Genomic DNA, 26084 nt, shown 5'->3' with positions numbered 1-26084 from the left:
AATAATTTTATTATTTTATTTTATGTTCCTGGGTACATATGCAGGTTTGTTATACAGGTAACTCATGTCACAGGGGTTTTTTTTTTTTTTTATCTTTTTGTGCAGATTATTTTGTCACCCAGGTACAAAGCCCAGTAACCAATACTTATTTGCTCTGTTCTCCCTCCTCCCACCTTCTACTCTCAAGTAGACCTAGTGTCTGTCTTTCCCCTTTGTGTCTGTGTGTTCTCATCATTTACCTCCCATTTATAAATGAGAACACGCCGTATTTGGTTTTCTGTTCCTGCATGTTTGCCAAGAATGATGGCCTCCAGCTCCATCTATGTACCTGCAAAGGGCATAATCTCATTCGTTTTTTATGACTGTGTAGTATTCCATAGGGTATATGTACCACATTTCCTTTATTCAATCTATCGTTGATGGACATTTAGGTTGATTCCATGTCTTTGCTATTGTGAATAGTGCTGCAGTAAACAAATGCGTACATGTGTCCTTGTGGTAGAATGACTTATTTTCCTTTGGGTATATACCCAGTAATAGGATTGCTAGGGTGAATGATAGTTCTGTTTTTAGCCCTTTGAGGAATTGCCACATTGCTTTCCACACAGATTGAACTAATTTACACTACCACCAATGGAGTATAAGCATTCCCTTTTCTCCTCAACTTTACCAGCATATGTTTTTTGACATTTTAATAATAGTCATTCTGACTTGTGTGAGATAGTATCTCATTATGGTTTTGATTTCCCCTAATGATCAGTGATATTGAGCTATTTTTCATCTGCTTCTTGGCCACATGTATGTCTTCTTTTGAAAAGGGTCTGTTCATATCTTTTGCCCACTTTAATAGGGTCGTTACTTCCTATATATTTGTTTAAGTTCCCTATAGATGCTGGAGAGTAGACCTTAGTCAGATGCATACTTTGCAAATATTTTTGCTCACTCTATAGGTTGTCTATTTACTCTGTTGATAGTTTCTTTTGCTGTGCAGATGCTCTTAAGTCTAATTGGATCCTATTAGTTAACTTTTGTTTTTTTGTGTGTGATTGCTTTTGGCACCTTTGTCATGAAATTGTTGCCAGTTCTTATGTCCAGAAGTCTATTTCCTAGGTTGTCTTTCAGAGTTTTTATCATTTCGGGTTTTACATTTAAGTCTTCAATCTATCTTGAGTTTATTTTTGTATATGATGTAAAGAAGTTTTCCAGTTTTAATCTTCTACATTATAGGCTAGCCAGATATCCCAGCACCATTCATTGAATAGGGAGTTCCTTCCCCAGTTCTTGTTTTTGACAGCTTTGTTGAGGATTAGATGATTGTAGGTGTGTGGCCTTATTTCTGAGATCCCTATCGTGTTTCATTGGTATACATATCTGTTTTTATATCAGTATCATGCTGTTTTGGTTTTGTAGCCCTGTAGTATAGTTTAAAGTCATGTAGCATGATGCCTCTAGCCTTATTCTTTTTGCTTAGGATTGCCTTGGCTATTTGGGCTCTTTTTGGTTTCATATGAATTTTTAAGAAGTTTTTTTTCTAGTTCTGTGAAGAATATCATTGGTAGTTTGAAAAGAATAGCATTGAATCTGTAAATTGCTTTTGGCAGTATTGCCATTTTAATGATATTGATTCTTCCTATCCCTGAGCATGAATTGTTTTTTCATTTGTTTGTGTCATCTCTGACTTCTTTGAGCAGTGGTTTGTAGTTCTCCTTGTAAAGATCTTGGTATTTTATTCTTTTTGTGGCAATTCTGAATGTCTCTTGGCTGTTGTTGGTATATATAAAAATGCTAGTGATTTTTATATGTTGATTGTGTATCCTGAAACTTTGCTGAAGTTGTTTATCAGCTGAAGGAGCTTTTGGGTAGAGACGATGAAGTTTTCCAGATATAGAATCATGTTGTCTCCAAACAGGAATAGTTTGCTTCCTTTATTCCTATTTGGATGCCGTTCATTTCTGTTTCTTAGCTGATTGCTCTGGCTAGGACTCCCAATATTATTCTAAATAGGTGCAGTAAGAGAGGGCATCCATTTTCTTGTGCTGGTTTTCAAGGGGAATTCTTCCAGCTTTTGCCCATTCAGTATGATATTGACTGTGGGTTTTTCATAGACCTCATTATTTTGAGGTATAATTATATAGACCTCATTATTTTGAGGTATAATTCTTCAATAGCTAGTTTACTGAGAGTTTTCAACATGAGGGCTGTTGAATTTTATTGAATGTCTTTTCCAAGTCTATTAAGATTATCATGTGTTCCCTGTTTTTTATTCTGTTTATATGAGGGATCACATTATTGATTTGTGTATGTTGAAGTAATCTTGCATCCCAGGGATAGAGATAAATTTTTTTTTTTTAGGTTTTCCAAATAGCTTTCAATGATAAAGTTCAACAAATAAAGTAAAGCACTGTAATTGCAGAAAAATATGCCAGAATTTAGAGGTAAAACAGTATAGGGGCCAAGGCCAGAAAAATTTATTTGGACATTCAGGGACTAGAAAGCCACTATCCCATTCTCTATAGTGTCTGAGAAGTTGACTGAGAACCAATGAAAGAAGGGCATTTGTTCTTCTTCATCCTACCATCACCTCAGTCATTCTGTTACCTGGTGACAGTGACTTCTCTCCTCACAACCAATCTTCCCTGGCTGAAGCTCCTCAGGCTCAACAGGCAGCTTACAGCTTCTCCAGCTTTGTGATTCATTGACCAAGAATGTACCTAAGGAGACCCTGTGGTGTAGGTGGGGGGATGAAGTACAGCTACCTGACAGAGCTGTCCTGGGAAGATGCCTTTCCAAGTAGCCTCACAGGGTATGCAAAGCTCTCTCCTAACTCCCCAGTGTGCTCTATGTATTGGTGACTCCGCTTGGAGATTGTGAAGTCTCAAATCAGGTCCATCTGTTTTCTCCTTAAAGGGGTTGCCAAAGGCAAAGGCAATACAATTTCTGCCTGGCTTTCCAGAAATCTTTTTGATGTGCTGCTGAATTTGGTTTGCAAGAATTTTGGTTGAAATTTTTTGCATCAATGTTCATCAAGGATATTGTCTTGAAATTTTCTTGTATTTGTGTCTCTGCCAGGTTTTGGTATCAGGATGACGATGGCCTCATAGAATGAGTTAGGGAGGAGCCCCTCCTCCTCAGTTATGTTTTAAAATAGTTTCAGTAGGAATAGGTCCAACTCTTCTTTGCACATCTGGTAGAATTTGGCTGTGAATCCATCTGATCCCGGGTTTTATTGTTGTTGGTGCTGGTGGTAGGCTATTTATTACTGATTAAATTTCAGAGCTCATTATTGGTCTATTCAAGGAATCAATTTTTTCCTGTTCAATCTTGGGAGTGTGTGTACATGAGTTTATCTATCTCTTCTAGGTTTTCTAGTTTGTGTGCATAGAGGTGTACACAGTAGTCTCTGAAGGTTGTATTTCTGTGAAGTCGGTGGTAACACCCTTTATTGTTGTTTGTAATTGTGTTTATTTGCCTCTTCCTTTTCTTTTTTTTTAATCTAGCTAATGACGTATCTTATTGATTTTTTTCCAAAAACACATACTCCTAAACTCATTGTTTAATGTTTGTTTGTTTGTTTCTCAGTCTCCTTCAGTTCAGCTCTGATTTTGGTTATTTCTTGTCCTCTGCTAGTTTTGGGGTTGATTTGCTTTTGCTTCTCTAGATTTTTTAGTAGCAATGTTAGGTTGTTAATTTGAGATATTTCTACCTTTTTGATGTAGGTATTTAGTGCTATAAATTTCCCTTTTAATACTGTCTTAGCTGTGTCCCAGAGATTCTGGTATGTTGTATCTTTGTTCTCATTAGTTTCAAAGGCCTTCTTAATTTCTACTTAATTCCATTATTTACCCAAAAGTTATTCAGGAGCACATTGTTTAATTTTCATGTAACTGCATAGTATTGATTTCTATTTTTATTGCAATATGGTGTTTGGTACAATTTCAGTTCTTTTGCAATTGCTGGGGATGGTTTTATGTCCAATGTGTGGTTGATTTTAGAGTATGTGCCATGTGGTGATCAGAAGAATGCATATTCTGTTGTTTTCAGTGGAGAGTTCTGTAGAGGTCTATCAGATCCATTTGGTTCCATGTTGGGTTCAGGTCCTGAAGATTTTTGTTAATTTTCTGCCTCGGTGATATCTAATACTATCAGTGGAGTGTTAATGTCTCCTACTATTATTGTGTGGGAGTCTAAGTCTCTTTGTAAGTCTCTAAGGACTTGCTTTATGAATCTAGGTACTCCTGTGTTGGGTGCACATATATTTAGGATATTGAGTCTTCCTGTTGAATTGAACCCTTTACTATTATTTAATACCCTTCTTTGTCTGTTTTGATCTTTGTTGTCTTAAAGTCTGCTTTGTCTTAAATTGCAACTGCAACTCCTGCTTTTTTTCTGATTTCCATTTCGTTGGTAGATTTTCCTTTATTTCTTTATTTTGGGCCTATATGTGTCACTGCATGTGTGATGGGTCTTTTGAAGACAGCATATCAATTGGCTCTTACTTTTTTATACACCTTGTCACTCTGTGCCTTTTAAACGGGGCATTTAGCCCATTCACATTGAAGTTTAGTATTGATATGTGTGGATTTGATTCTGTCATTGTTTTATTAACTGGTTACTATGTCACTTTGTTTGTGTGGGTGCTTCATAGTGTCAATGTTCTATGTATTTAAGTGTGTTTCTGTATTGGCTGGTAATGGTCTTTCCATATTTAGTGCTCCTTACAAGATCACTTGTGAGGCAGGTCTGGTAGTAATACAATGCCCAGCATTTGCTTATCTGAAAAAGATCTTAGTTCTTCTTTGTTAAGGAAGCTTAGTTTGACTGGATATGAAATTTTTGGTTGAAGATTTTTTTGTTTAAGAATATTGAATATGGGATCCCAGCATCTTCTGGCTTGTAGAGAGAGCTTCTGCTGAGAGGTCCACTCTTAGCCTAATGGTGTTCCCGTTGTAGGTGACCTGACTTATCTGTCTAGCTGCTTTTAACATTTTTTTCATTCACTTAAACCTTGGAAAACCTGATGATTATGTGTGTTGGGGATGGTGTTCTTCTGTAAAATCTTGCAGGGGTTCTCTCTATTTCCTGAAATTGACTTTTGGTCTCTCTAGTGAGGTTGGGGAAGTTTTCACAAACAATATCCTAAAATACATTTTCCAGGCTGTTTACTTTCTCCCTGCCTTTTTCAGGAATGACACCGATTTCTAGATGTGGCCTCTCTACATAATCTCATATTTCTTGGAGGTTTTGTTTGTTCCTTTTCATTTTTCTTCTTTATTATTGTCTGACTTTCTTATTTCAGCCAATATTAAAATTTCATGATTCTTTCCTCAGCTTGACTTATTCTGCTCTTATTACTTGTAATTTCATTATAAAATTCTTGTAGTGTGTTTTTCATCTCTATCAGATCAGTTAGGTTCTTTTTATACTACCTATTTCATCTGTCAGCCTTTGTATTAATAGTCCGTAGGTAATCCTCAATAAATGCTGAGTGATTTCAGCATAGCTGAACTTCCATTCACCAACTTCTGATAACTGATTCAGTTCCCTCAATATCTTATGTCCAAATAACCATAAACAAAGTTTAAAAACAAACTACAGAAAATAACTTGAACATATAGTAGACAAAAGGCAAATTACCTTATATGTGAAATATGATTCTGCAAATCGCTAAAAAATGATCAATGATCCAATTTTTTAAAAAGGGCAAAGAGTATGACTATACAATTTGTAGGAAAGGACATACAAAGGGCCTTTAATCATCCTACAAATGCTTGACTTTAATTCTGTTTCACATTAGACTTAAAGAGCATTAAAGAAAAAAGAAGCCATTTGTTTATTTAGCCTTTAAAATTGAGAAAGATATAAAAGTTTGAGAATGATAATGGGGAAGTGGGCATTGTCTTACATTGCTGGTGGGAGAATAAATTGAAATAATTTACAGAAAACAGCTGGACAAGAAAATCCAAAGAACATGGACAATTCCTCTTTAAAAAATTATCCTGTAGGCATAAGTACATTGCTAAAATGAGCAATTTCAGCATTTTTTGTGTCAGCAAAATACTATAAATTAAAATGTTCATTGGTTGAGCATTTGTTGGACAAGTTGTATTATGCGGTCATTTAAAAATAAGGCACTTGATTCCAAAAATAACATTCAGTTAAAATGTGACACATATAATAATTGTGTGTATGCTAGTATTTATTTTTTAAAATACATGTAACCATACTTACTTATATACGTACTATCTCTAGATGTATACATAAAACAGTATCAGTGATTACCTACAGGAAAGGGAATTTAAGAATGCAGGCATGGATCAGAGAGAAATTTAATTTTCATATGTATATATATTTTATATATATATATATAAAGAGATTAATAAATATATGTAGGCCTTAGTAAAATGCTACTAAAACTATGTGTATAAAGTAAATCCTATTTATAAACAATCAAATTTAAGTATTTTGATTTAGCTATTACTTTGTAGCCAGCTTTCTCAACACTTAGGGCCTTATTATTTAACAATTTCTGTGGGTCAGCAGTCTGGACAAGGCTTAGCTGAATGCCTTTGACTCAAGGTCTCTCATGAGATGCATTCAATTTGTTAGTCAGGCTGTAGTCATCTCGAAACTTTGCTAGGGCTAAAGGATACACTTCCAAGCTCAGTTACGTAACTGTTGGCAGCCCTCAGTCCTTTGCTCCTTTGGCAGCTTCACAGGTATGGCAAATCCCACTACATGGCAGCTGGCCTCTCTTAGAATGAGAGATGAGACATAGAGTGAGAGTGAGGTGGGGAGAGGCAGAACGAGAAAGAAAGGGAGAGACCAGGAAAAGTCATGGTCTCTTTATTAGCCAAACTCAGAAGCAGTATCCTATCACTTCTACTCTATACAATTAATCAGAAGTGAGTCATCAGGTTCAGAGCATACTCAAGGAGGAGGAGTTTATGCAAGAGTACAATTACTAGGGAATGGGAATCGTTTCCCCTCTCTGCTTAGAAATTGCCTACAACGTACATATTTTTGCATGTCTATGTTAACAGGATAGACATGGATCTCAATAATGCAAGAAAATTTTGAAATTATCTTCAGGGGCAAACTTTTTGTTGTTATTGGTTTGATTTTTAGAGGCAGACAGGTATCTCTTAAAGTATATTCTGAAGACTATAATAGATAATCAAGTTACATAATATTATTTTATTCCAAATAAGGGTGTGACTATAAAATAAAAAAACACTCCCTTGTTGAGTCATTTATAAGTTTTCATTCACCAGGGCAGATACAAGATAATTTAAGTGCACACATTTTCTTAATTAGGCTGTTCTTTTATGTTTTAAATAGGGACATGTTAGTAGGATTATAGTTGATTGGGGAATATAAGACTAGGAAGAGATTTCAATGCTGAACCAAGTGATACTCCCTCTCTTGGTAATTTCACTAGCAAATTATCTGCCTCCTTCCCCACCCCACAACTTTGCAGCTGTTGAAATTACTTCTTCAGACAAGGCCAGACCAAGCCTTTCCTTTTATTCTTGTCGGAAAATTCTCTAGGGCTTTTAACGAGAATTAAAACATTACTGCAAAGTCATCTCTCAAATCTCTGCTGTGGTGCAAAATACCTTTATGTTAACTGAACTAGTTACATGAAGAAATTACTTAAATTATTGCTATAAGTCCTGAATACAGGCTATTCTAAAATTTCTCAAGGTAAGTCAATGAAACGTTTCATTGAAACATTTATTTTTCTGATCTCTATGTTATGGTATATTAAAAAGACAAAACAATATACCTACTATAAAGTTGGACAAATTGATAAATTATTAGATATACAGCTGAAACCTACAGGAAGGGCGACATACTGTCTCACAAGAACCATACGAGAAACTATGGTTCCCTTGACTAGAACATAAGCTTCTGAGAATGAAATAACAGAGAGAGGCAGAGGAAAGGAATCCCTAAGCTCATAACTTTTCAGCTCACAAGCTTTTCCCCTACCGGAATGTACTTTTATAAACCCTCTTTTTTGGTTCTGAATCAAGCGTGGACACTAAAGTCCCAATTGTATGCTAAAAAGTAATGGAACCAGCATGATCCAGCCATGCAAATAATTTTATAAGTAGGGCCTAGAAACAGCATTAACTAAACAGGATGATATGCCAGAAACAGTCTCCCATTTCAAGAATTAACCCACAGGGTACTCAGTAATCAGTTAACTCTCTTCAAGAAAAACCACATTTTTATCCACTCAAAGTTTCAGAAATCAGTTACTGTACTTTGTGAAGTGCCTGAGTTAAAGTCAGGGTAGTCAATGACCTTAAGCAAAAGCAGTTACATTTTCTTTTCTCACTCCTTGCCATGTCAAAGAAAAAAAAATTACATGTTATTACATCTAATATTACATGTTAAAGCCTTGTAAAGATTAGGGTTTTTATTTTTTTATTATGAGAGACCAGGCCACAAATTATCATAGATTCATAGCAGGACTCATTTATTTTACTCTAATATTTTCTAACTAACGGAGCATGAAGGACTCACACAGATATTCTTTCCAAAGCAATAAAACTCCAATTATTTTCTCTGACCTATCATCTTAAATGTTTGATTTATACCAAAAGGAAACAAATCCTACTGCATGGGTAGCAGCCAGTTTAGAAAGCTGCACCAGTTAAACATTTCAAAATTTTTGGACCCGCCATCTGCCAAAACTGCATGGAACATCCCTTAACCAGACATGGGAGGAGAGTACCGAAAGACATCGCAATTGAGTCTCTTTTACAACATTATACACAGAGCCAAGAAACATTCACATTTTTTATTTTTTCAAAAGTTTGGGCTCCTGCACATCATGTTCTTAAACAGACTAGGTTATAAAAGTCATGAGTTTCCATTGACCTTTGCCTGGCCTTCTTAACTTTGAAGAGCACTGTATCTTTTGTTTGAAAAGAAGCATAAGTGGGTTTCCAATAGAGATATTCCAGATTCTAATTACCTTCTAAGTCCACCACATACAAGAAGGTAGGCAATATTTACCACTGAAAAGCCTTTTAATTTACAAATAACTTGCAAAGGATTGCATCACAAATCACAAAATATTCACTAGTTGTAAACAAGTAATTTTCATTTTGCTCAACATTGAAGATACGTTTGATTATCTTAGCAGGCAAAAATAAATGCCTTTATTTTATTGGCATATTAAACAATTAATAATACTAAGCATAACTGAAGTTACCAAGTGTTTACTATTTACCAGTGTTTACATTTACCTCATTTAATCCTCTCAGTATTTCTACAAGATTGGAATGGATATTATCATCCTCATTTCAAAGATAAGAATCCTGGATCCAGAGACGTTAAGTAATTTATCCAAGCCTACTCAGCTAGTAAGTGACAAGAAACGATACAAAGGAGGCATTTTCACATCAGAGTCTGTGTTCTGTACTGCTACACATTAAGACATAAATACTTGAGAGGGAACGAAGCCAGTTTGTGCTTTGTTGTTGGTGGTGGTTTTTTCTTTATAGCACAAAATCATAGAAAAGAAATATATATAACATTTTAAATTCTAAGCACAGCTAGAGGGAACACTGTCTATATTTTCCTTATCTACCAATGTTCAATGCCACAATAAAAACACATAAAAATACCAGTTAATTTCACTAAACTTTCTATGTATAAGAACAAATGAATGCTTTTTCTATCATAATAGATGACACATTATTAGTAAATAAATCAGGACTGATATTTCTTTTGTCTTATACAATACACTCTAAATGTAACACACATTTTTCATTTGTTTCTTGGTTGCCCAATACCTTTTGAGTACCCTGACTATGCATGGGGAATTTTCCTCCGTGAAATAGAACCCACAGAACTCACTTCTACGGCACACTTACACTGTTAGAAATATAAGTATACGACTTGGATTGCACAAATTAAACTCACCTATGAGAGACTTTGATTTAGATGTGAGTGACTTGAGTAAGAAGGCATTTTGGGCAAAAATGAATGTTTGTTTGAGTTCTGGCTTTGGAGATAGAAAAATCACTCCTGCCGGCCGTGGCTGTTGTGAGAAAGCTGAGTTTCTGGTTAGTGCCAGCTTTGTTCTGATCCTCCACGATCTGTGACAGGGTTAACAGAATTGTCCCTAAAACATAGCCTTCAAGCTAGTTCTTAACACTCTCAAAACTTCTGTAAATTACCCAATACCTTTTAAAAAGTTTTCTTCTTATCAATCAGAGTCAGCTTCTATTGCTTATGTGAAGACCTCTAAGTTAGGGGCTCTGGTTCTGGGTAAAATAGAGTAAACACACGCCATCCCGGCTCTCTCACTGTACTAAGTATAAAAACTGGACAGATTGAATGTACTGGGCTCTGAGAAGTCTGAAAAGGAAATAGCAATATGTGGATAAAGAAAAGATACCAGAATTCTAAGCATCACTAAACCTGTGGTAAGTTTACATTTTTTTCCCTTTAGTATCCTTGACCTGAACTCAAGGCAGCCAAAAACCCAGAAGTGAACAGTGTGGAAAAAAGTGAGCTTTAGGAGAAGCCTGGCTCAGGGAACAGGGAAGGAAACTGCTAAATCTAGAGAAAGCAGAGAAATCAGCCAAGTGGTTATTTTTCTTTCATTTTTCCTGTATTCACTCATGACTTATCCCCCAGGCATTTCATTGGTACCACAGCAGCAGCAGCAGTAGTGGCTGGCAACAGGAATCAGTAGGGTATACAACTTTAGGGAGGGAAACCTTCCTTTCCATTTGGTAGAGCTGTGTCTGCAAAAGGGTGAGGACAAACCCATTGCTTTTTTCCTCTTCTCCCTGTCTTCCTACCACATGACCTCAGACTTGGCACAATAAGAGAAGTGGATAATATCTGGCCAAAGGACCAAAAACTGGAGCCTGTGGAAACCAGAAAGTTTCAAGAAAACAGTAGGGATGAGGAATTTAAAAAAAAACATGAAATGTATTAAACTCCTGGAGTCACTCTCAACCTGAACATGCCTGGATCTATCATTAGTAGCATACAAAAGATTTGCCAATTGAATTAATGGATCAATTTCCTTCCAGGTCCCAGGTGGAACAGGGAATGATGTACACATAAAACAAATTTGAATAACATTGCAACAACTTTGGAAATTAAACTGACTTTGGAAACAGCTTACAAAAGATGAGTTGATACATGTAGCCTGAGCCAAACAAGTCAATTGCCTGCTAAACTAAAAACATCAACTTTCTCTATGAGATTTAAACAAGACTCAGTCTCACATATTCAAAATGCCTAGTATGTAATCCAAAATTACTTGGATTATGATGAAAAAATAATCTAAAATGACATGGTAAAATACAATCAATAGACACCAGTAATAACACAGATGAAAAAAGCTTTAAAACACCTATTGTAAGAATGTTCAAAAAGCCATAACAAAGTCTTGAAACATATTCAGATACAAAGTATCAGCAAATAAACAAAAGAGACAAAGAAGAATCAAACGGAAGTTTTTTAAGGAAAAAATATAATAACCAAAATTAAAAGCTCGCTGGATAGAATAAAAAGCAGAATGAAAATGACAGAGGAAAGAGCCAAGAAACTTGAAGGTAGATCAATGGAAACTGTCCAATCTTAAAAGGTAGAAAAAATGCTTTTAAATGAACAGGGCCTCAAGGAAATGTGGAGCAACAAAAAATATTTAACAATGATGTTGAAGCCAGGAGAGAACAAAGAGTCTAGAGGTTCAAAAATGTGAAAAAGTAACAGCTAAAAACATTCTAAATTTGGTAGAATACATAAGACCATAAATTTAGGAAGTTAAGTAAACTACAAATATACTCAATCCTAAGAAATTCACATTCAGATCCATTATAATGACAATACTGAAAACTATATTCAAAGAAAAATTCTTGAAAATGTTCACACACTCAAAAAGACACATTACCTATAGGAGTAGAAACATGTGAATGACTATGGATTTCTTATTAAGAGCCATGGGAGTCAGGCAGGTGTCACAAAATATTTTTCTTTAGCGTGAAAAGAGAACTGTCATTCCTGAATTCTATCTCTAGCAAAAATATCCTCCCATAATGAAAGAGAAATAAAGATATTCTCAGATGAAGAAAAACAAAGATAATTCAATGCCAGCAGGCCTGCCATTTAAAAGAATTACTAAAAGTACTTCAGACAGAATAGAAATTATACCAGAAGAAAACTCTTCTGGTATATCATGAATAAACAAATAACAACAAAATGGTCAATGTCTGAGTTATATTATGTTTTTATTCCATGTAGGGTCTGTTAAATATATTCGATGCTTGAAAGCAAAGAACATAACATTGTTAGGATTTCCAGTATATGCAAGATATAATGAATAATACACCTACATCATAAAGGAGGAATGTAAAGTAATTTATATGGTTGTAATGTTTCCATATTCCAACAGAAGTGGTAAAATACAAATTCCTAATAGACTGCTAATAGTTTAGTATGTATTTATAATCCTTAGAGCAAGCACTATAAAACATTGTAAAAAGAAAAATACATTGTGAAAATTACAATAGATAAAATGGAATAATCCAAAAGAAGGCAGAAAAAGGAAAATGTATAAAAAATAGGAAGCAACAGAAAGTAATAAAATGGTTTGCTAATAAATAATTGCATTATACATAACTGCAACATTAATAATTGCATTATATGTAAACAGTCTAAACAAACAAATTGCAACAGAGATTATCAGAGTGAATAAAAAACATGCCCCAACAAGATGCTGTCACGCAAAAACTCACTTGAAATATAATGATATGGACAGATTAAAAGTAAAGGAATTCAAAGAAAGCTATAGTAGCTATATTAATACCAGACAATGTAGACTTTAGAGAAAAGCAAATTACCAGGAATAAAAAGGGAAATTACAAAATGATAAAAGGGTCGATTTTAAATATGTATTTGCTTCTGATAAGTGAAATTTGAAGAAGGATCCTTGACCTTTTGTCTTTGTATAATCTACCTTCCTTTGAGTGTGAACCGAACCTGTGAATAGGATGAGATACCACTCCCGTGAATATGTCATGTTACATGGTAAAAGGAATGTTTCAATTGGGTTGAGTCTAAAAGCTGAAAGTTTTCTCTAACTGGTGGGAGCAGTCAGAGAGATTTGAAGCATGAAAAGGACTTTATATGCCATTGCTCTTTGGGACCCAATAGAATCCATTTGGACTTCTGACTTACAGAACTGTGAGGTAATAATGGAAGTTATTTAAAGCCATTGAGGTTGTGATAATTTGTTACTCTGCAATAAAAACTAATACAACCTCTAACAAGAGTTTTTACATGAAGCAAAACTAATAGAATTGAAAGAAGAACATGATATTTTAGTTGAAGACTTCAACACTCCTCGCTCCTCTCCTAATAGTAGATATAACTAATGGAAAACCAGCAAAGATATGTAAAAACTTAAACTTGAGATTTTTCATTTATTCATATTTAAATGTTGGAGGTTCTATCAGCTTGATCCTTTGAGAAAGAACTATGTGGAGTCAGGTACCTAGGAAACTAACAATGGACATGGAACATGAATGAAAAATAAACTTTTATTGCATAAGCTGCTGAAACTTGGAGATTTTTTTTTATGGCAGCCATATCTTCTCCTTGTTGATACAGTCCATCATTAGAGTACTGCTTAAATAATTACAAAACACAGTGTAATGAAATATAATATGAAGATTACATAACTAATATAGGACAATTTTTAGATACATTGTTGGTGGAAAAAGTTGTAATACAAAAAAAGGGAAAAATATGCTAGCATACAGGGTATGCGTTTGTAGTGGACATGTGTTTATATCTTCATATGCTCCTGATTAGCCCAGAAGGGTGTATAAACTGACAATATTGATTACGTCTGGGAAGAGGAACAGGATACCAGGGGACAGTGGAAGATTTTCAGTGTTTGTATTTTTGTACCTTTTAAATTGTAATTCTTGAGAGTGCATTATTTTTTCAAATATCAATAACTGATCTTGATGTTATTTATTCTGTATAGTCTTAATTATGTTTAAAATACATTTACATAAAAGACAACAAAAATAAATGAACTACTCTATTACCCTTTAAAATTATTGATTGCTTAAAATTTGCAAGCTTTTATCTGTCATCTACATTTTCTAAAATAAATATAAATTAATTTTGTGAATTTAGGAGTTTTGGAAAATGAAAATTTATTAAGCTCAAATTCTCTTAGTTTATAAACTTTTAATTTCTTTGTATGGCATCAAATCCTTCACCATTTATATCTAACCTATACTGTTTTCCTTTATAATAAACCTCTATTATAATCAAATTGAACAGCATTCTCTTTACTTGAACACATGAAGAATCCTGTTTGTTTCTAGTTTAAGGGTATATAATAACACAGAGAGAGCAACAAAGGCAAATTGGAAAGCTTTACAAATCACTTTCACCTAATTGCCTTGTTACATAAGAAGTACTATTCAAACATGCATATACCACACCAAAATTACTCTTATATGTAATTGCAAAATACTATAGTAATACAGAGAGACTATATTGATAAGAGACTATATGATGCTTAAGGTTTCCATTGTGTGTTATTAATTAGCGCTTCTGCATGTGTAAAGTAAAATGGTCCATTTAGCTATAAAAACTGATCACCAGTTAAGTGCATGTTACACATTCACATGGAAAACATTTAGGCACGCTAATACTGGAATTTTTTCTTATGTATATAAGGACTAAGATTTCTAATTTTCCCATTTGACAATAATTATTAACAACTCAGTTTATATACTGGATGCTTCCTACAGCTCTTTCTCAGGAGAAGTAAAAAGAGATGCCTTAGCAGAGGCCTTCAGCTGATATTTATACAAACCTCCTATGGAATCGGCGTCCGAATATAAAACATTTCTTATAACAGCAATATTTTAAACCTAATTTGAAAGCTCAGAGGTTTCTCGCTCTTTAAGTGAGGCCTGCCTCCTCGTAGCTCCTACATAAATATGCAAGGAGGCAGGAAACTGAGTTTCTCTCTTAGTGGAGAATTCAGCTATACTTAGCCTATTGGTATGGTCTAGAAGCAAAGTAAGCATAGCGTAAAAAGCCATGTGCACTTATCAGCCTCGGCTTGCAAGCATTACTGAGCCTGTACTATGTATTTTGTATAGTGATCAGGCTCTCCCTGTGTCCAGTGATTATCAATCTTACAAAAAATGAAAGAAAGACCAAAGCTACTTACATAAAGATAAATGATGCAATATGATATAAAAAAATGTTAAAACAAGATGGAAATAATGTTCTAAACCTACACAAGGGTAAACAAACATGCTCTGGAGAAAATAGCAAACAACTATTAACAGAATTAAACAAGCAAATAAAAAGATGAGATTAAAAAGCAGTCATTTAAAAATATTTTTAAGATTAATAATTTGCTACAAATGAGATGTGAATAATGCATAACAGCTAACAATTTTAGTAGTGATGTTCCTTAAAGGATGATGATAAAAATAATATAATTGCAATACCAGTAGTAATACATTTGTCTGCTCATTGTGTGTCAGATACTTTACAAAGTATTTCAAATATATTATTACATTTAATATGATGTTAAATGATCCCTTTTGTTTTGAACCTAATGTTATGGTCTGTTTTGTTTTTTACCATTTTATAGATTAAGAGACTTAGGTTTTAAAATATTCAGAACTTTCAAAGACATCAGAGAGAGAAAAAATGCCAGAGGCAAAACTCAAAACATATTATCTTAACTACTGTACTATAAAAAATTGTGTTAATATCAATGAATTCAAATGGAATAAGACTGATATTTGGTAGGTTGAGGGTAAAGAAGGACAAAAGGGATTGCTTTCAAAGCTACTAGCATGTCATAATGTTTCTAGTTGAAAATGATGTTAATACATTATCAAATTATTCTCTAGATGCCATTGTCTTTATATATTCCTAACTCTCACAGGACTTCAGGGAATCAATAGAATATGGTGTCAAGTTACAAAAAGGAAATGCAAGCTAGTTCCATGACTCATAATGGCCTTTCGGTACAAAAGAGATACCTAACTCAAGGTAGAATAAATGATTTGCTAAGCGGGGTGTTATAAGTGATATGATCGTGCCTGTGACTAGTCATTGCTCTCCAGCCTAGGCAACAAAACAAGAATCTGTCTCTTTAAAAAAAAAAAAAAAAGATTTGAAAAATGTTCAACTTAATTTAGGTCATTGGTAATGAGAATAATTTTAAAATAGGCAATGCAAATGTATTAAATTGTGAAAAACAAAAGATCCCAAGGAATCTGTAAATTTACCTTTACTCCATGTTATTATCATAACTAACTACAAGGTTATGCAAATGAGCTAGATAAACATACGTTGTTGTAATTTATGTCTTTCCTAATTTAGGGCTCCACAAATGTGGGGCAGTGATAATGTGACCATAGGGTTGCATCCAACAAAGTTAGCAAGGGTAATAGGAACTGTGAGAAAAAATTCAGGGTTGGGACTTTTGAAGGAACTGAAAAAGAAAACGTTAAAGAGAGACATTGTAAAAGCATGATGTCCAACAGCTGTTCTCCTTTTCCAGCAAACCAAGAGGAAAAGGAGACAGGCTTCAATTAAGGCAAGAGAAATTTAAATTTGACATCTGCTGAGTTGGCATAATGATCCCGTATTCTTTTGAAAGTGGAAAGAAATGAAGAAATCTATGAGTTTAATGTTTGAAAGTATTTTTTAAACAATTTCATAAAAGACAAAAATCCGGTCACACTGATACATGCTGAAGAAGGAAACGAAAACATTTACTTGTGCCTAGGAAGTATTTCGTTGCATCATCCAATGGCATTCTAAATAAATATCTTTGATCAAAAGAATTAAAAGTTCCGTGTAAACATGAGCATAAGGTAGAATGGAATAACTGGAAGTTCTAGGAAGTTGTACAGGATGTGCTGAAAATCTTACTCACCGGAAGTTTCTATAATAAATTTTATCTTTGTATACAGGCAAAAGAAATAATACTGGGGAACACGCACATTTTTTATCCAATCTGTTCTTACCCTTTCTGAGTATACTGGTACTAACACTACCAGTAACAATAAAAAGTTTTCCGTTTTTGGAATAAATTATGTCTTCTCAGGTGTCAGTAGCAATATTCAAACTGACTAAAATGTCAACGATTGATTCTTTTCTAAAGGATGTAATGCCTAGATATCTTACTGTGATTCTTGGAATTCTAGATTCCAGTTTCCCAAGGCATTTGAGAGAGCAAGAATGTGAAATAACAAGTAATAAATGAACTTAGGCGGGAAACATATGTGGTGATGATCACTGCCTCTCTCTTCTCTCATGCATTACTCTTTGAAACTCTTAAAATTCCTTCAATCCATATAACCTTAATGACATCACTCTGTGTATGTGTGCTTATTTTTATTACATCTGAATGCAAAATAAAATGGGAATATTTTATGTTATTGCTCATTTTAATACTGTAACTTTAATTACATCATTCTTTGTGTTTGTGTGTGCTAATTCATTGTATCTTAACACAAAATAAAATAGGAATGTTATTTACTTTATTATTCATTTTAGAATTGTTAGTAATGCATCATTTTCCATTTACATATCAAAGCTCTGAGCTGCAATGCTTTGAATCAAGAATTGGATGCTTATCTGGTCACCTACAGCCAATTTTGCCTGAAGATTGGCCTTATGTGTTTGATTATTTCCAAATAGTTAAGGCATATGCTTTTTGAGAAAGCACACTACATATTTTTAGAATTTCATTACTCAAGGCCACAGCTGGTTAATACCAAACACCACTCATTTTCAAACTTTTTGTAACCATTTAAGTAAAATTCTCCACATCACAGAACGGATACTCTTATGCTCAATGTACAGCATAAAAACAAGCAATAATAAACAAAAAACAATATGTCTCAGCTACCGTAAACTACTGACGCTAGAGACAGGCGTAGCAAATTTTCCTTCATTTCTCTTCCTCCTTACCTTCTTATGAGAAATGGCATATCAAAACTGGTCAATATTCAGATCTTTGTCTTCCAAAATTTTAACACTATATTGCCTCATAAAAACCTGTGGATGCCGAGTTCATTAAATAGCCTTGTGTTGAGGAAGTACTCATAGCAACAGTATGGCCTAAATTTTTCCCTTTTCCTCACCCCTTCTCTATGGCCCTTTTCAAAGCATTCTTCCCACTTATTACACATTTGCCTGCACTTAATAATGTCAGTGGAGAGACAGCATGGCATCTAATGCTGAGCATGTTATTTGCAGTATCTGAAATCTCCAAAGTTGTAATAATCCTCATACATTTTATTGAAACAAACACTGCACTAAAACTCTTCAATTTGCAAATGTTTTGATTGTCCACAGTTTCCATAAAAGAGCCAAAGTAACAGCTTGGTTTTCAGAATAAAAACAGTGTCTTAATAAAGACAATGTAGAAACAGTTCAAACTGTCTATCTTGACGGAAGTTAAGTTCCTAAGAGATGGTTCCCATATGCAGGGAGAAAGTGCTTTACCTGCTTTTGCATTTGCTTGGCACTTGGGGCCTATTTATTATTTCATACACTTGGACGCAACAGCAGCTAGCACGTAGTTATAGTGGATTAGAGGGGTGGTATTGTGGTAGATACACTCTGAGTGTTAGCAAATGTTCACATAATTGTTATTTCTAGTGTTTTTCAAGCCCAATAACAGGAAAGTTTAAAGCTATGACTACAAAATACTTCCAGCTGGGCACAGTGGCTCACCCCTATAACCCTAGAACTTTGGGAGGCCAAGGTGGGAGGATCACTTGAGCTCAGGAGTTTGAGACCAGCCTGGGCAACATGGTGAAACTCTAACGCTTGAGAAAATTTTAAAAATTAGCCAGGCAGAATGCTCTGCACCTGTGGTCCCGCTACTAGGGAAGCTGAGGTGGGAAGATTGCTTGAGCCCAGGAGTTCAAGGCTGCAGTGAGCCTGGGTGACAGAGTGAGACCTTATCTCAAAACAAAACAAAACACCCACTCCCAACATACAAAATATTTCCTACATAATAATCTTTAAAGCCTGAGACAAATTGTGAGGAGAAATTTACTCCATTAAAATTCACACTTTTAACATCCAAGTTTGTTTTTCTTATGATATTAAGCTTACTATTTTAGAACAGACAAATATTTGTCTTAGATTTCTTGGTTTGGGGATTCCACTAAATTAAGTCTTCAACTGCAGTATGTGTGTCTTTAATTTGTCAGAGAATATTGTAATTCCTACATTAGGGCTATACCTGTTATCAAATGATTACACAGGGAGGTACTTATTTTGCTAAATAACTTAATCCAATCTACTTACAGCTCAATTTTACACTTCATTGAGAGTAAGTGTGAAATAAAACCGAATCTATAAATGATAATGTCACAGTAACCTTTGCTTCAAAATCCATTCATATTTATTTCACCTAATTTTCACATTTATCCAATGAAGTAACTGTGGAAGACATTATATTTTATGCATCTTTGCTTGTCAATACTGGTTTTCAGCTCAATATCTATCTGTAACATGTAAGAACTTACTATGTGACCGTAATGGATGAGGTTGATGTTGATTACTTAGGCACTCAGTGAGACTGTGTCATTGTACAGACTAGATTCATGGACATACTCTAGCCCCCAGACTCTTCTCATAATACCGTGCTGAAGTCAATTATGAGGTTGTTAAAAGTCAGGAAGCTGCCCTGTGTGAAGAATTATTAACCAATCTAGGTCAGGTGTTGGCTCTTATGGCTGGCATTTTGAGAACCAGAGCTACGGGTAAGGTCATATTAAGTAGGAATATAAATACTTGGTACTTCCAATATCTGGGAAGATCATTCAGGTCTATCTTTGTTTTCCTCCACCAAATCCTTTATCAGAGATACAGCTACACAGATATTTTTAATTTACTAAGGCCAGCGAAAGATCATTAGCACAAACTTTAGTTTCCACACACATTATTTAACACAACATAATCAAGAAATAAAACGAAATACAAGGAATGAATAAACAATAAGTTATTAATAAGCCTGGTTTATGGTCTTAAGGGGACCAACCTACGTGTAATGACTGGAAGTGATGTAATAGTAAAATTGCACCTAAGCCATCAGGTAAAGAGCCTACGAAATCTGAGAAGCTCACTGATACTAGGCAAGAAAAAGGAACTATCAAGAGAAGGAGGCTGTTTTTCTATATGCCACCACATTAGCTCAGTCAGTTAAAAACAAAAACAAACCAAAAAACTTGTTTTATATCATTCAGAAAACCAGTAATCGCATTGACTTTCCAGTTTGTTACTATCATTAGACATGGCCCGAGGAAAGAAACAAGGTTGCAACAGAATTTTAACAGAAGTATCCTTATTTACCAGTTAGATAACAAACAGAAGCGGAGGGTGGAGGAGTAAAGAGAAATGAGAGGGCATGTAAGCATTATTAAATATTACTGGTATTTTGTTGAGTATAATTACTCCTGTTAACGTTAATATGCTCGGTGCTTGTCTAAGAATCAAACTCACTGGACTCATGTCCATGGTGTACTCTAGAGCAGTAACTTCTCATATTGTAATAGGCATGCAATTACGTGCGGTCTTGTTAACATGCAAGCTCTAATTTAGGAGGTCTGGGCTGCTAGGAGATGCCACTGATCCAGGGACCACACTCTGAGCAGCACTGTTCCAGGCAATCCATGCTAGCTAAACTGAAGGTCTTCATAACAGCTTTCTTCTTGTCCCACAATGGATTGTTACGAAGAGGTTAAATATTTTCCCTAATTGTGCTTCTGATTCCCAAAGAATAAGATCCCCATTGTAAGCAGATATTATCAATGTGACTTATACTACAAACTGTGCTGTAACAAGCTGTGACCCTGATGAAATTATAGAATTTAAAGCTATCTATCTGCACACTGGAGCTCTATAAAAATGTGATTTTTAAAAAATGGGTTTTAACAACAGATGTCCTGTTTTTCACGTGAAACCGCTCATGCCTCTCTATATTCAATGTGTAAATATGTGAAACAGATAAATGAGAAAGAGAATACCTTTCCTCTGACATTGCATGTGTGTAATGATGCTGGGAACCTTCTTAATACCTCTGAGAAAGCCCTTGGGTATGAAAACAACTTTTCCAGGGGAAAAGTCCTGTCACCTTAAACCAAACCTGAGACTAAGGCCTCACACATAAAGTAAACCACGAATGAGTCCTTGCTGTCTTTGCTCGTCAATACTGGTTTTCAGCTCAATTAACTCTGTCCCTTTCAGTCCATTTACCACACTGCCAAAAGTAATTTTGCCTAAATATCATATTTCTAATGTTACTCTCCTGTCCAATAAAACCTTCAGTGCTTTCTACTGCTTTAGAAAACAACACAGTTACTAGCACAACATTCAAGATTTAGAATTAAGCATGGGTTCTAATTTACTCTGAGGCACAAGTCCCTTAAGTGTGGATTTATTTTCTCCAACTACAAAATAAGGACATACAATTGGGTTGAAAGACATTTAGAAAAAAAGTAAATGAGCTTTTTGTCAAAATTATTCTTTAGTAAAAAATGAATCAAAATAGTCACTCTCCTGGCCCCCCACCACAACAAACTAGTTACTTTGAACCATCACTGAGAAGTATTATAATCTTTTGATTTTGGGGAGAGTTCTTCATTCTTTTGTTATAATATATATATATGCAGATACACACATATATATACACACACACACATATTTTTTTTATATATATATATATATATATATATATATATATATGCAGGCCTATTTTATGTACAATTGGTCCTATCGAATAATCAGATGAAGGCATTCTACTGGTAATTTCCCCTCAAATCAATTCAGGTAAAATTAGATATTGATGTTCTTAACAGAATATCAAAATTTGAGAATTCATTATCAATTTCAGTTCTGTGGCCATACATACAATTCAAAATATACATTAACTGAGTTAAGGTGATAAAAGTGAGTTGAAAAAAACCCACAGGATTCAGATCAATTAAACTGTGTATTTTGCCTGCATTAGAGTCACAAATATGAACAGCAAATATTGTGTGTATCTCACAGCTGTTTTGTGCAGTGTGAGCAGCTTCTGAACACCTAAGGTGATTGCACAGCAGGTGGGCAACAGCTGGTGTGGACTGTTTAAGGTTTCTCTGAGGACACATTTCTTCTCCACCTCTCTTTTCTTGGGTCCTTATCTCAGTTTGTAACCAGCCAGGTGGCCTTGGTTGCATCTTCAGCCAGCAGGGAGCAGGAAGTTTCAAGGAGGAAGGCAGAGCTCCTTGGTCATGTCTGTGTTTTTGATGGTAGAGGCTTCTCTATCATTTTTTCACTCAGTCGGTGGCTAATGGGCTGGAGGCAACTGCAGAACTGCAGCCAGATGTTTTAAACCTCCCATGTCCACGATCTTCCCCTTTTTGTCCACTGGAATCTGTATTTCTTCACCACATGCTGGTGCCCACATCAATCCAATTCCAATATTTTTAGATGTCTTATCATGGGACCCCACATTTGTAGGATTTTCATTGTAATCAACTATTTAATTGTAAATCAATTATTTAATATTTTTTTGTTTGTTTTGAAGGATTTTATACTTGTTTGATGTTTTTCTATTTTATTTTCTTTCAAATATTACTGCGTTTCCCTAAATAGGTATTAGTGATATTAAGTTGGTTTCTAAATCAGTATGCATTTTCCATGCAAGAATCATAAAATATGAACTTAATGGAAATAAAATCAAATGAAAATTTTAACTTTTTAAAATGTTAACATATTATTAAAGGAAGTACAATGGGATGAAAAAGATTGTGGGAGACAGAAGGAGAGTTTGAACAGGACAATCCTTCCGAATAACAAATCTTTAAAGTTGTATTATTTTGTTTGTTGACTCCATTCAGTTACTATTGTTGGAATTACAAAAATGTAAAATAAAATAAAAATCTTGATGCTATCACAAATACAAGAAAAATAGCAAATACAAGAATATTTAAAAAATTATAAAGCTGTTCATAGAAAATCAGCCATAAGATGCACATAGTTTTATATACTTTCAGATATATTTCTATGCACATAACCCTGAATTTACAGAATAGAGGCTTGCTTTTTCCCAGGCATTCAGCTAAACACTATTTTATATAACCTCTTATAATCATCACAACAACTTTTAGGGGCAAATATTATTCCCATTATTTTTATATAAAGTAACTGAGGTTTAGAGAAGTTACAAATTATTCTACTACACTGTTATGGCATAATGTATTTAACTAAATAATTTATGTTTGAAAATTCATATTTTAAAACCTTTTAACTAACACAAGGAACTCAGATTAGGACAATGGCCTAAAAATAATTTCAAATAATTAATAACCACAAGAACAAAACTTTATTTTACAGTTTAGCAGTTCTTGGATACATATTCACATTTATACCTTAGCTTTTTTTTTTCCTGCACAGTATTGTACCTTTACCATCAGACTCTGCTAAACACCTTCTGTGTGTGAGTGTGTGAGTGCATTTAGTTTCCACAATAACACTATAAAGCAGATACATCATCCCCATTTTACAGAAGAGGAAACTATAGATCAGTGGGGTTAAGTAGCATGTCTAAGATCACAGATGTACAGTACAACACATTTAGGGTACAAGCCAGGTCTGTCTTGCTGCCCAGCTTTTCAACATCAGTTCATCAAATTGCTTCACTCCACTAGAGTCTCTTCAAATAACAGAAATGGCGAACATCAGCAAACTGGCGCTCTGCACCCTCCCTTTTGAACCCGCAATTCTTGTATCCTCCAAATGCTTAAGAAAACATATCATCAGTTTGGACTTTTTTTTTTTTTTCCCCCGGAGATGGAATCTTGTTCTGCCACCCAGGCTGGAGTGCAGTGTTGTGGTCTCAGCTCACTGCAACCTCCACCTCCCAGGTTTAATCAATTTTCCTGCCTCAGCCTCTGGAGTAGCTGGGATTACAGGCACACGCCACCATGCCCAGCAAATATATATATATATATATATTTTAATTTTTTTTAATTTTTTTTTTATTTTTAGTAGAGACAGGGTTTCACCATGTTGGCCAAGCTGGTCTGGAACTCATGACCTCGTGATCTGCCCTCGTCAGCCTCCCAAAAATGCTGGGATTACAGGCGTGAGCCACCGCTCCCAGCTGGACTTAGTTATCTTTAAGTCTGTTTTAAATTTACCTCTCACCCATATTCTAGATTTCAATGCTATGTTCTCATGCTTTAGGTGTTCTTAAATATTCAAATGGCCATGAAGATAGATAGAAGAAATGATCAAATCACCTGTTACTGTTATATTGTTTTGATCACAAACATGCAAACCAAACCCTTTTTCACCTCTTCAAGAATTTTTTTTCTTTTAAAGAGATTGCAAACAAAAAGTAACTTAAAGTAATTTAAAGTAATTTCTTGTTAATAAAATTTATTTTTCTATTGAATTTCTTGTTAATCTTTAGTCACTGCCTTTAAACCTCAGTTCCCCAACCCCCAGGTCACAAACCAGTACTGGTCAGTGGAAGCCTTCCGCAGAACAGGAGGTGAGCAGCTGGTGATCAGGCATTACAGCCTAAGCTCCGCCTCCTGTGAACTGGGTCCAGGGGATCTAAGTTGTATCTGATTGTGAAAATGTAATGCCTGCTGATCTGAGGTGGAACAGCTTCATCCTAAAACCATTCCCCCAACTTCATCCATAGAAAAACTGTCTTCCACAAAAACCAGCCCCTGGCACCAAAAGGTTTGAGGGCTGACGCTTTCCACCTTTTTTAACTTTATAATCTGTCAAAGACTAATTTTGCCAGCTGTTTTCATTTGGTTAGTATTTTTCTTTCTCTTTCAAACAATCTGTAAAGTGACTTCTGGAGGTGTCTTCTGTAAAAAGGATATAACATGATTTTTATAAGCTAATCTACTTTCTTTTTTCACACTTTAAAAGTTAATGGCAGGGGCCGGGCGCGGTGGCTCAAGCCTGTAATCCCAGCACTTTGGGAGGCCGAGGCGGGTGGATCACGAGGTCAAGAATTCGAGACCATCCTGGTCAACATGGTGAAACACCGTCTCTACTAATACAAAAAATTAGCTGGGCACGGTGGCGCGTGCCTGTAATCCCAGCTACTCAGGTGGCTGAGGCAGGAGAATTGCTTGAACCCAGGAGGCGGAGGTTGCGGTGAGCCGAGATCGCGCCATTGCACTCCAGCCTGGGTAACAAGAGCGAAACTCCGTCTCAAAAAAAAAAAAAAAAAAAAAAAAAAATTAATGGCAAAATATTACAATGAGAAAACTAGTTTTTCAAATTTTTATTTTGGGAAATTTTAAACACACACAAAAATAAAGCAAATAATATAACAAATTTTCATATATTTATCACCAAACTTCAACTAGTATCAACAATTTTTAATTTTTCAGTGTATTTCCCAACATACTATTTTATAGAGAAAGTATTTTTCAACATATACCCTTGACCTATTAACATGTTTTGCAATTGATAAATATGGAAACTATTTCTACAACTTTTTTTTTTTGGATTTTTCTTTTTCTGAATCAAAATTTTAAGTTCCTTTTTATCTTTTGTTTATCATACATTTTATTTGTATTCTTTCAGTAACTGCTCCAAAAAATTATGTTTTTAAATTAACAAAGCCTAATATTGATTAATGTATTTTTTCTGCTACTGAATACCTTTGATATGGTTTGGCTATATCCACACCCAAATCTCATCTTGAATTATAGCTTCCATAATCCCCACCTGTGGTGGGAGGTATTAAATCATGGGGATGGGTTTTTCCTGTGCTGTTCTTGTGATCGTAAGTCTCACGAGATCTCTTGGTGATATAAAGGGCAGTTTCGCTGACTACTCCCTTTTGCCTACCTCCAGGAAGACGTGTGTTTGGGTCTCCTTCGCGTTTCACCACGATTTTGAAGCTTCCCCAGCCATGTGAAACTGTGAGTCTATTAATCCTCTTTTTCTTCATAAGTTACTCAGTTTCTGGTATTTTTTCATAGCAGTATCAAAATGGCCTAACACAACTT

General features: G+C 34.9%; 1 long non-coding RNA gene across 1 annotated transcript in view; it reads left to right on the top strand.

Moving 5' to 3' along the window:
• The window catches only part of LOC135268360 (uncharacterized), a 261357-nt gene that overhangs the window by 100343 nt on the left and 134930 nt on the right, over nucleotides 1-26084 (top strand). The window contains exon 2 of the long non-coding RNA XR_010336713.1: nucleotides 25930-25997. This is a non-coding gene — a long non-coding RNA (uncharacterized LOC135268360). The remainder of the gene's footprint in view (nucleotides 1-25929; nucleotides 25998-26084) is intronic.

Source organism: Aotus nancymaae, unplaced genomic scaffold (genome assembly GCF_030222135.1).
Source record: "Aotus nancymaae isolate 86718 unplaced genomic scaffold, 86718_ANA_hifiasm-v0.15.2.pri h1tg000040l, whole genome shotgun sequence".
NCBI lineage: Eukaryota > Metazoa > Chordata > Mammalia > Primates > Aotidae > Aotus > Aotus nancymaae.
Note: the sequence above shows the minus strand (reverse complement) of the source record. Positions and strands in the feature narration are given on the sequence as shown.